Source organism: Nicotiana sylvestris, chromosome 3, assembly GCF_000393655.2.
Source record: "Nicotiana sylvestris chromosome 3, ASM39365v2, whole genome shotgun sequence".
NCBI classification, from domain to species: domain Eukaryota; kingdom Viridiplantae; phylum Streptophyta; class Magnoliopsida; order Solanales; family Solanaceae; genus Nicotiana; species Nicotiana sylvestris.
In genome coordinates this window covers 28,004,183-28,015,824 of record NC_091059.1, presented here as the reverse complement: position 1 = coordinate 28,015,824, position 11,642 = coordinate 28,004,183, and the positions used below count along the sequence as shown (strand labels likewise).

The 11,642-nt window shown below is 34.7% G+C and overlaps 1 long non-coding RNA gene across 1 annotated transcript; it reads left to right on the top strand.

Annotated features, from left to right (window-relative positions):
- Window positions 1–1,174: 1,174 nt before the first annotated feature.
- LOC104240954 (uncharacterized) lies at window positions 1,175–4,298 on the top strand. Its single transcript, XR_011405780.1, has 2 exons — window positions 1,175–1,500; window positions 3,971–4,298. It is a non-coding gene; the product is annotated as an uncharacterized lncRNA (long non-coding RNA).
- The last annotated feature ends 7,344 nt before the right edge of the window (window positions 4,299–11,642 follow it).

The following is an 11,642-nucleotide window of genomic DNA, read 5'->3' as shown; positions in this document are numbered from 1 at the left end:
TCAAATTATTCCACAGTATGACTGGATCTTTAACAGTAAGATATTCCATTTTCTGGCCCTCATCAAGGTGATGGCGTAGGAATATCATTGCTTTGGCATGGTCTTGGTTTGATGCCTGATTTTTGTCTTTGATGGTATCTGCCAGACCCATCGCATCAAGATGAATTTCAACTTCAAGCACCCAAGACATGTAGCTTTTGCCCGATATATCCAGGGCTACGAATTCAAGTTTAGAAAGATTTGACATTATTTAGGAAAAGAAAGTTCTTACCTCTAATACTTTCAAAGTATTTTCTTAAGATGGCAGAGTCTCATGCTGATAACGTGTTATAAAATAAAGACTGTAAAGTAAAGACAAGTATAGAGAGAAACTGATATATTATTCGAATTCAAACTGATGTACATATGAACTGAAATCTCTTCTATTTATAGAAGAAAGGAAGCTGCTGTGTAAGCTGCTACTGCAAGCTGCTGTGTAAGCTTCTACTACAAGCTGTTGTGTAAGCTGCTATTATACTAGGTATGGATAATCTTCTACTGAGAGCAATGTTTATCCATAACGGAGTAATGAAAGGATAAGCTTATTATACCCGGTATGGATAATCTTCTACCGGGGATAATGTTTATCCATAACGGAGTATCGAAAGGATAAACTTATTATATCCGGTATGGATAATCTTCTATCGGGGGTAATGTTTATCCATAATCGGGTACTGAAAGGATACGCTTTTTCAGGAGGCTTATTTCCAATAGAGTACTAAATAGATAAATATATTTACGGCGGAGTCCCATATGGATAAGCTTCTTCAGGAAACTTATTTACAATGGAGTACTAAATTAACATACATAATATAATATATTTATAACATGACAAAATTATTCTTGCATTGTCACACACAGCCCGGCCCGCATGGTGGTCTATATTTCATATTTTTATTAAAAAACATTGATTCTTCTGAAGCAAAAGACAAAACATTGAAGATTAAAAAAATAAGTATAACGTATCACACATGGCCAGCATGGTTCACATATTTGTCTTGTTATTAATGCGTTGATTCCTCTAAAACAAAAGATAAAACAATGAAAGCTAAAGACTAAACTATCTGCTAATTCTTATGCATGTGTGACTATAAGTATTCATGAATCTTCTACCTATTTTCACACAAATAAATCCGGCTAACATTAATAAAATAGGAAGATTCAATATGGAGGGAAAGTTAGGCGTTAAATCACTTTTTGTGCTTGCAATTCTTGTCTTTTCAGGGCAGCCTGTGTCTTCTGAATCTGTATGGGATTGCCTGGTAAGGACAGGAGGCATTGTTTATGCGACTCAATGTATTCTCACCCTTACTGGATGCATGGCAAAGTGCGCTCTATTCGCCGATTGCCCCTCTATGGAATGTTTTTACCTGTCTTCTGCTTCAATTGCGGCTGATAAAAGTGGTGCTTGTAACTATGAATGCGCTTCTGGAAAATGCATGAACTATATTCTCCTTAATGGTATAAAATATTCTCTCTCCTCTCTCTTATGATTTGGGATGTCAAACTAAACTAATGAAAATATAATTTTCCTAATTCGTGTGGTATTTTAGCCCAAATTAATCAGCAAGAAAACTTATGAAAATATCAAAAACCTAAATTTTACGGGTTTACCTGGTTAGATAATTTTATGATAAGAAAAGAAAAAGCTTTCGTCATTTTGATTTTGTGATTAAACGAATTGTAAAAGAATAAATAAACAAAAAAAGAATTACACATAAGTACAGTCCACGCATATATATTACAATCAGGTGGCCGATATATAACTTTGCAATGTTGTAGCCCAAATATAATAGATCAAGATTCAACATATCCAATTTCAAATAGGTTCTCCAAAATACTATTCAGTTTTATTTCTTAAAGCTTAAACTTCTAATCTAATTTCAGAATCAATAATTGTGGTTCAAACATCATTTTAACAAACCAAATCCTTTTAAGTGGTGTTCAGTTCACATTTAAGTTTTGAACCCCACTTGATATTTTCAATATATTGGAACAACGACCAATCCAAACAACTGACAAACTCAGAAAAATCAAATCCAAAATTCAATTTACATATATTCCGAATCACTTTAAATTTAAGTTATCGTCCAATGAGTTAGTGGAATTGAGACATGTCGTTGCAGTAAGCAGAGGCAGATGTACATGGTAGCAAGAGGGGTTATCAACACACCAGAACTTCAACCAAAACTCCATATATATTTGGAATGTTTTTCAAAAAATAGTCAAATATTAACACACACCCATTACTAATCTTTATATGTACTGATAAATTTATATTGAATATAACCGTTGTCCGATGACTGTCAAATTCTAAGTCATCCTCTGATAAATTTATATTGAATATAACCGCTGTCCGATGACTGTCAAATTCTAAGTCATCCTCTAGCAGTAAGTGGTTTTGCCGGAAGCAGGGGGACCAATCACTACTTGACCAAACACCATTCTTCTTTCTAAGTATTAGAAATTACCCTAAAAGCTAGATAGTGTGTTGTTGTAAGATGTGAAAAGAAAGATAAAAAGGTATTTCGGGTTGCCTCTGTTCGTCGATGGAAAACACAACTAGTAAACCCCAAATGGCAGATGTGAGTTTAAGGAAATAACATTTACGACAGAAAAAATCTTTTCGGGGAAATAGGCGGGGCACTCTAACTAGAATCGAATTGAGAGTTCTAGGGACTTTTACCACCATAGAATAATTAGGGATGGCAATGAGGCGGGACGGGGCGGGTTTAGATGAATGCGGGTGCGGCGCGGGTTTGAGTTTTGCGGGTGCGGGGCGGGGCGGGTTAAAAATATTGTTATTTAAAATTAAGCGGTTGCGGGTTGAAGTCATGAATTGACTACATACTGCTTCGGAACATAGCAAACTTGTCCTAAACTCATTTATTTTGTTGTTTTGTCCTACATTATAAAGAACTCAATCAATTTAGTTTTATTGAAACTTTTTAATCCAATCTTTTAAGTATTATTTTAGTTTCTATATATCCCATTTCTTTTTCTTGTTATACCCAAATTAAGCAATGAAAAGTAAACAATTTCCTTCGTCTTGGTATATATTCTTCCTTCCTCTTCCTTTTTAGACTTCTAGTTTTCAAATAAAATAAAAGAAACTTAAACATGGAGTTTGCTGGAGTTTCTGGTTTCACAAAATTTTTTCCATGTACATATGGAAGTGCATGCTTTCTTCTGGTATTAATACAAGAAATTTTTGTTAAAGGAATTAAAATTTGTTCTGTCCTTTCAATTCAATTATCCAAAATGTTTGAATTCTTCGTTGGTTTATTAGTACTTAGATCATGTTATCATCTCTCTTATAGTTTAATGCATAATAGTTCAAAAAATTGCGGGTGCGGGGAGGGGTGGGTGAACGCGGGTGGAGTGCGGGTTTAAATCCTATGCGGGGCGGGGCGGGTTCAAATTTCGCGGGTTCAGACAGAACCCGCTCCGCACCACCTGCCATTCCTAAGAATAATTATACTCCTCTTTTATTTTATTTTCAGGTGGTTTATTTATATTTACAAATTTCTTTTATTGCGTTCTTTTAAAGGAGATCTTGTAGGTCTTTAATATTGGGATAAGAAATGAAAACATATTTATGTTATATACACAATAACGGGTAGAAAGATAAAATATGGCCCAATTTTAATAGCATTGTTGCCCCCAACAGCTAGGGAATGAATAATGTTTTTATAAATAAATGAAAAATATTTGAGTTGGATGGATTGTATTATGATCAACCGTTTAACTCATATTAATCCATGTGTCACCAAGCAAATATTGGAAGGGTTATGACCCAAGCCATTTTAATTCGCCCAAAATTAGCCTAATCTTGCCTATTTGATACCCATACTTATAACTCATAACTCATACTATTCGCTTGCATTTGGTGATATCTAACAATTAATCAATATTTTTTTCAAATTTTCAGACAAAGAGAAGTTCGGCATTTGTATGGCTATTTGTCAATCAAACTACTGTTCAGCGAAGGCATCTGTTTGAATAAGTTTTTGTTATGTGTTGTATCTGTGCGCCACAAATTAGTATACCTATGTATACTACTGGTCTTATTACATAATATGGTTGCTATAAATTTGAAAAAATTGTAATCGTTTGTAAACCGATGTAGTTATCTTTATGGGCACCTATTAAATAATTCTGCTATGTTATTAATATTGTACACATATGGTGCTTTGCTTTTTGGCTATGTTATTAATATTGTACACATATGGTGCTTTGCTTTTTGGCTATGTTATTAATATTGTACTCATATGGTGCTTATGCACTAGCTTATAACCGCTGTGAATATTTAAATACTAGTGAATTTGTTCGGACTAATCGTTAAAACTTCTTCGAAGTACACTAAATACAAAAATCTAAAAATTACAAATACATAAGGATGTTATAAAATAAAGACGGTAAAGTAAAGACAAGTATAGAGAGAAACTGTTATATTATTCGAATTCAAACTGATATACATAATGAACTGTAATATCTTCTATTTATAGAAGAAAGCAAGTTGTTGTGTAAGCTGCTACTGCAAGCTGCTGTGTAAGCTGCTACTACAAGCTATTGTGTAAGTTGCTATTATACCAGATATGAATAATCTTCTACTGAGAGTAATGTTTATCCATAACGGAGTATTGAAAGGATAAGCTCATTGTACCCCGTATGGATAATCTTTTATCGGGAGTAATGTTTATCCATAACCGGGTACCGAAAGGATAAGCTTTTTATACCTGGTATGGATAATCTTCTACCGGGGGTAATGGTTATCCATAACCGGGTACCGAAGTGATAAACTTCTTCAAGAAGCTTATTTCCAATAGAGTACTAAATAGATAAACATATTTACGGCGGAGTCCCATATGGATAAGCTTTTTCAGGAAGCTTATTTACAACGGAGTATTAAATGAACATCCATAATATAATATATTTATAACACTCCCCTTGGATGTTCATTAAAAGATAATGTGCCTCATTAAAACCTTACTAGGAAAAATCACGTGGGAAAAAATCCTAGTGAAGGAAAAAAAGTACACATATTTAGAAATACACATCGCTATGTGCCTCATTAAAAACCTTATGGGAAAAAACCTTAGTAAGAAAAAAAGAGTGCATCGCATATTTTACTCCCCCTGATGAAAACCTTGATTTAAATATTTGAGTCTCCGCACTCCATTCTTGTATACCATCTTCTCAAAAGTTGAATTTGACAAAGATTTAGTGAATACATCTGCTGGATTATCACTTGAACGGATTTGTTGCACATCAATGTCACCACTTTTCTGAAGATCGTGTGTGTAGAATAATTTTGGTGAAATGTGCTTCGTTCTATCTCCTTTTATAAATCCTCCCTTCAATTGGGCTATGCATGCAGCATTGTCTTCGTATAAAATTGTGGGTCTTTTCTCACATTCCAAACCACATTTTTCTCGAATAAAATGAATTATTGATCTCAACCATACGCATTCCCTACTTGCTTCATGAATAGCTATTATCTCAGCGTGATTTGAAGAAGTAGCAACAGTAGATTGCTTTGTGGAGCGCCATGATATGATAGTACCTCCATATGTAAATATGTACCCGATTTGTGATCGAGCTTTATGGGGATCAGATAAATAACCTGCATCTGCATAACCAATAAGATCTCCACTATCTTTGTTAGTATAAAATAAACCCATATCAAGAGTTCCCTTTAAATATCGCAATATATGCTTAATCCCGTTCCAATGTCTCCGTGTAGGAGAAGAAATATATATATTGCTAGTAAATTAACAGAAAATGCTATATCAGGCCTTGTAGTATTAGCAAGATACATTAGTGCACCAATTGCACTGAGATAGGGTACTTCGAGACCAAGGAGTTCCTCGTCCTCTTCTGGATGTCGGAACAAATCCTTATTCACTTCAAGTGATCGAACAACCATTGGTGTACTCAATGAGTGCGCTTTGTCCATGTAAAAGCATTTTAAGACCCTTTCTGTATAAGCAGATTGATGGATAAAGATCCGTCTGCTAAATGTTCAATTTGCAGACCAAGACAAAGTTTTGTCTTTCCAAGATCTTTCATCTCAAATTCTTTCTTAAGAGATTCAATTGCCTTTTGGAGCTCTTCTGGAGTTCCAACAAGATTTATGTCATCAACATAAACAACAAGTATAACAAATTATGATGCTATTTTCTTTATAAAATACATGGACAAATAACATCATTTATGTAACCTTCTTTCAACAAATATTCACTAAGGCGATTATACCACATACGCCCAGATTGCTTTAAACCGTACAAAGATCTTTGTAATCTAATTGAATAAATTTTCTGAGATTTTGAATTCGCTTCAGGCATTTTAAATCCTTCAAGGATTTTCATATAAATTTCATTATCAAGTGAACCGTACAGATAAACTGTAACTACATCCATTAGATGTATTTCAAGTTTTTCATGCAGTGCTAAACTGATGAGATATCGAAATATTATGGCATCCATAACAGGTGAATATGTTTCATCAAAATCGACTCCAGGTCGTTGTGCGAATCCTTGTGCAACAAGGCGAGCTTTGTATCTTTCAACTTCATTTTTATCATTCCTTTTTCGCACAAAAACCCATTTATGACCAACTGGTTTTATACCAGCGGGTGTTTGGACTACTGGTCCAAAGACCTCTCTTTTAGCAAGTGACTATAATTCCGATTGAATTGCCTCTTGCCATTTTGGCCAATCAGATCTTTGTCGACATTCTTCGACAGACCGAGGTTCAAGATCCTCACTCTCTTGCATGATATTAAGTGCAACATTATATGCAAAAATGAAACTTTCCACACAATTTCTCTTTTGATTTTCTTTTTCTCTCCCCCTAATTGTGGGAAATGTGTTTCATCAAACCGACAATATGCAAATCGAGTAGTAAATAAATCTCCTATCAATGGTTCAAGATAGCGAATAATAGAGGGTGATTCAAACCCAACATATATTCCTATCCTTCTCTGTGGTCCCATCTTACTGCGCTGTGGTGGTGCTACTGGCATATATACAACACATCCGAAAATTCGTAGATGGGCAATATTTGGTTCATGACCAAAAACTAATTGTGACGGAGAATATTTATTATAATGTATCAGTCTGAGACGGATAAGTGATACTGCATGAAAGATAGCAAGGCCCCAAACAGTAGTGGGCAATGTTGTTTTCATAAGTAGTGGCCTTGCTATCAATTACAGGCGTTTAATAAATGACTCTGCAAGGCCATTTTGAGTATGACCATAAGCTACAGGATGTTCAACTTTTATCCCTACTGATAGACAATAATCATCAAAAGCTTGAGATGAGAATTCTCCAGCATTATCAAGGCGAATAGCTTTTATAGGATAATCTGGGAATTGTGCCCTTAATCGAAGTATTTGGGCTAATAGCTTTGCAAACGCCAGGTTGCAAGATGATAGTAGACACATATGAGACCATCTTGAAGATGCATCTATTAGGACCATAAAATATCTAAACAACCGACTTGGTGGGTGAATAGGTCCACATATATCTCCATGTATACGCTCTAAAAAGGCAGGGGATTCAATGTCACCCTTCATTGGTGATGGTCTAGTGATCATTTTGCCTTGATAACAAGCATAACAAGAAAATTTGTCATTTGTAAGAATCTTCAGGTTCTTTAATGGATGCCCACTCGAATTTTCAGTAATTCGTCTCATCATTATTGATCCAGGCTGGCCCAAAAGGCCATGCCAAAGCACAAAAGTATTTGAATCCGTAAACTTCTGGTTTACGATAGAGTGTGCTTAAACTGTACTAATTTTTGAATAGTATAAGCCAGAAGATAAAGTTGGTAACTTTTTTACAATGCATTTCTGGCCAGAAATATTCTTTGTAATACAAAGATATTCTCTGTTCATTTCATCTATTGTCTCAACATGATACCCATTTCGGCGGATATCTATAAAACTCAACAAGTTTCTTCGGGACTTGGAGGAGAACAATGCATTGTCTATAATAAGTTTTATTCCCTTAGACAGAAATATAATCGCTCTTCCGGAGCCTTCAATCAAACTTATATTACTAGAAATTGTTGAAATATTGCCTTTTCCTTATGCAAATAAGAAAAGTATTTCTGATCGTTGAATATGGCATGAGTTGTTCCACTATCAATAACACAAATATCTTCATGGTTTGTCTTTGATCCAAACATAATTTGAGGACTATCCATATTCTTCAAAATCACATAAATAAAATATATTACAGTAAACATCATTATCAAAGCATAACTTTTATTTATGTACAACAATTACATAACCATACTATCTATTACAAACAACAAAAAATAAAATATTTACATTTCTACAGATTCACTACTGATTACAGGACTTGTTTCTCCTTCTGGGAGTGCAAAGTAATCAGCTACATCCAAAGGCATGAAGTCTAAATTATCTTCAGAAATAAAATTTGCTTCAGCATTTTTCTCTGTCTTCTTCAGGGAGGCTTGATAAAGCTTAACCAGGTGCTTTGGCACACGACGGGTACGTGACTAGTGCCCTTTTCCTCCACATCTATAGCATGAATTTTCTGCATTTGGTGCTTGCACCGCTTCATGCTTTTGTTCCTTCCTTTTCCACTGCTAGTGGTGAGGAGACTTCTTTGGTGCATTATTATTACCATGATTGGGGTTTCTTCCCTGACCACGACCATGACCACGACTGGGGCCACGACCTCTTCCACATTTAGCTTGGTGGAAGTTCGTCTCATTCACTTCCAGGAATGGACAAGAACCAGTAGGTCGGTTTTCATGGTTTTTCATTAATATCCCATTATGTTGCTCGGCTATAAGAAAATGTGAGATAAGTTCAGAATACGTTTTAAATCTCATCTCTCGATATTGCTGATGCAGGAGCATATTCGAGGCATGAAAAGTGGTGAAAGTTTTCTCCAACATATCATGATCAGTAATATTATCACAACATAATTTCAATTGGGAAATAATTCTGAACATAGCAGAATTATACTCACTGATAGATTTAAAATCTTGTAGCCTTAGATGAGTCCAATCATATCGTGCCTGTGGAAGAACGACCATCTTCATGTGGTCATATCTAACTTTTAAATTATTTCACAATATTACTGGATCTTTAATAGTAAGATACTCCATTTTCAGGCCCTCATCAAGGTGATGACGTAGGAATATCATTGCTGTGACACGGTCTTGGTTTGATGCCTGATTTTTGTCTTTGATGGTGTCTGTCAGACCCATCGCATCAAGATGAATTTCAGCATCAAGCACCCAAGACATGTAGCTTTTGCCCGATATATCCAGGGCTACAAATTCAAGTTTAGAAAGATTTGACATTATTTAGGAAAAGAAAGTTCGTACCTCTAATACTTCAAAGTATTTGCTCGAGATGATAGAGTCTCGTGCTGATAACGTGTTATAAAATAAAGACTGTAACGTAAAGACAAGTATAGAGAGAAACTGTTATATTATTAGAATTCAAACTGACGTACATAATGAACTGTAATCTCTTTTATTTATAGAAGAAAGAAAGTTGTTGTGTATGCTGCTCCTGCAAGCTGCTGCGTAAGCTGCTACTACAAGTTGTGGTGTAAGCTGCTAGTATACCAGATATGGATAATCTTCTACTGAGAGCAATGTTTATCCATAACGGAGTATTGAAAGGATAAGCTCATGTACCAGGTATGGATAATCTTCTACCGGGGGTAATGTTTATCCATAACCGGGTATCGAAAGGATAAACTTATTATACCTGATATGGATAATCTTCTATCGGAGGTAATATTTATCCATAACCGGGTACCGAAGTGATAAGCTTCTTCAAGAAGCTTATTTCCAATAGAGTACTAAATTAATAAACATATTTACGGCGGAGTCCCACATGGATAAGCTTCTTCAGGAAGCTTATTTACAACGGAGTACTAAATGAACATCCATAATATAATATATTTATAACAAAGGCAAGATATACATATGAACTTTTTTAACAAAAGAAGGCATATATAATGGAAAAATACATATAAAAAATAAATTGGAATAGAATCATCCGATACGTTTTTGGTATTTCAATGATAAGTTCGCTCGTCTTCTCTGTTGTTGTTTATAATTTTTGGAATTTTCAGAGACATATATATATATATATATGAGTTGACATGTTACATCTCGCATTTTTTTTGTACGTTAAAGTTTCGTCTTCAGTAAATTGACGTAAATTTGGGGATAATATTATCTGGAGGTTAGCATATTTATGCTAGTTATGACAAGCGATAAATAAGTATCATGAATAATAAATGATGCACGAATTAGAGAAAACAAGTTTTGTTGAAAATGGCCAATTTGGGATAAAATACGGATCAAGTAATAATACCCGATAATTATGAACTAGTACCATGCAAGATACCATATGACCACGGTAGTATAACGTATATAGTATATATAAAGTATATTAAAAATAAGTTGAATTTTAAGTAATTTGAAACAATTTATAAATTAATCGGGTAATAAGTTAATTATCGGGTATCAAAACATTACCCGATTAACTAATAAACGGATAAAAACTTGATAATTATCCCCAAACACACGTGGCAAGAAGCCACCAAGATAAGGAGTGACTAAGTAGTCACTTATTATGCCACCTAGGCATAAACAAGATTGGAGGATTACGTTATCTTCCAAAAAATCCATATGAATCAAAAATGACTCCAAAACAAAGTTAGTCTTTCAAAACTTTAAAGAAAAAAAAACGTTTCCCTTTGAAATTCCAATATGAATCAAAGGAATTCAAAAACATTCAAGAACGTAAATCATTCAAATTCTTATGGAACCGGAAACGTTTTCCTCTCAAATCAAAATTTGTTGTTTCGTTCCAAATTTTTTAAGAATCAGAAACAAGTTTTCGTCCATGAATTTCTAAGGAGCGGAGGAAAATTTCGTTCAATCAATGAAGGTTTTCCAACAAAATATTATACGAAGTTTTCCCTGCTCCAGGTATGTTAAGGCTAAGCTTTTCCTTCATTTTAGCATGATATTGTAATTACACAAGTTTGATAACGAGGCATAGAGAAAAATTCGTATCCCAGAATTTACGTATATATTGCTAGTCTCGCAAATTACATATATTTTTCTAGTTTTGTAAGTTACCATATTCTTCTTATCGGGACTGCATATTCAATTGAGTATTTTCTTCTTCCGGTCAAAAGAGCAGAAAGTTTACATATATACAATATTAAAAGTATTTTCATTACCATCGAGCTATAATCGATGGGCAGGCCTCTATTGGGAAACCTCTGATCAGATGGTAAGTTATATACCGAGCCTGCTATGGCCGAGCGCCTATGAGCGAGCCCAGTTGGTTGAGATACAGAGCCCAGTATGGCCGAGCGCCAATGAGCGAGCCTACTACGGCAGAGCAGTTATATATATATATACCGAGCTTTATAGGGCCGGGCAACTATTTTACTCACTATATTGAGAGAGTTGAGTTAGCATCAGCAGATGAGCATATCTTCAGATTTTCTTTGACCCCCAGTTGTTTTCAGTTATTATATTATCAGTTCAGTTTTAGCTTCAGTATATTGCCTTACATACTTGGT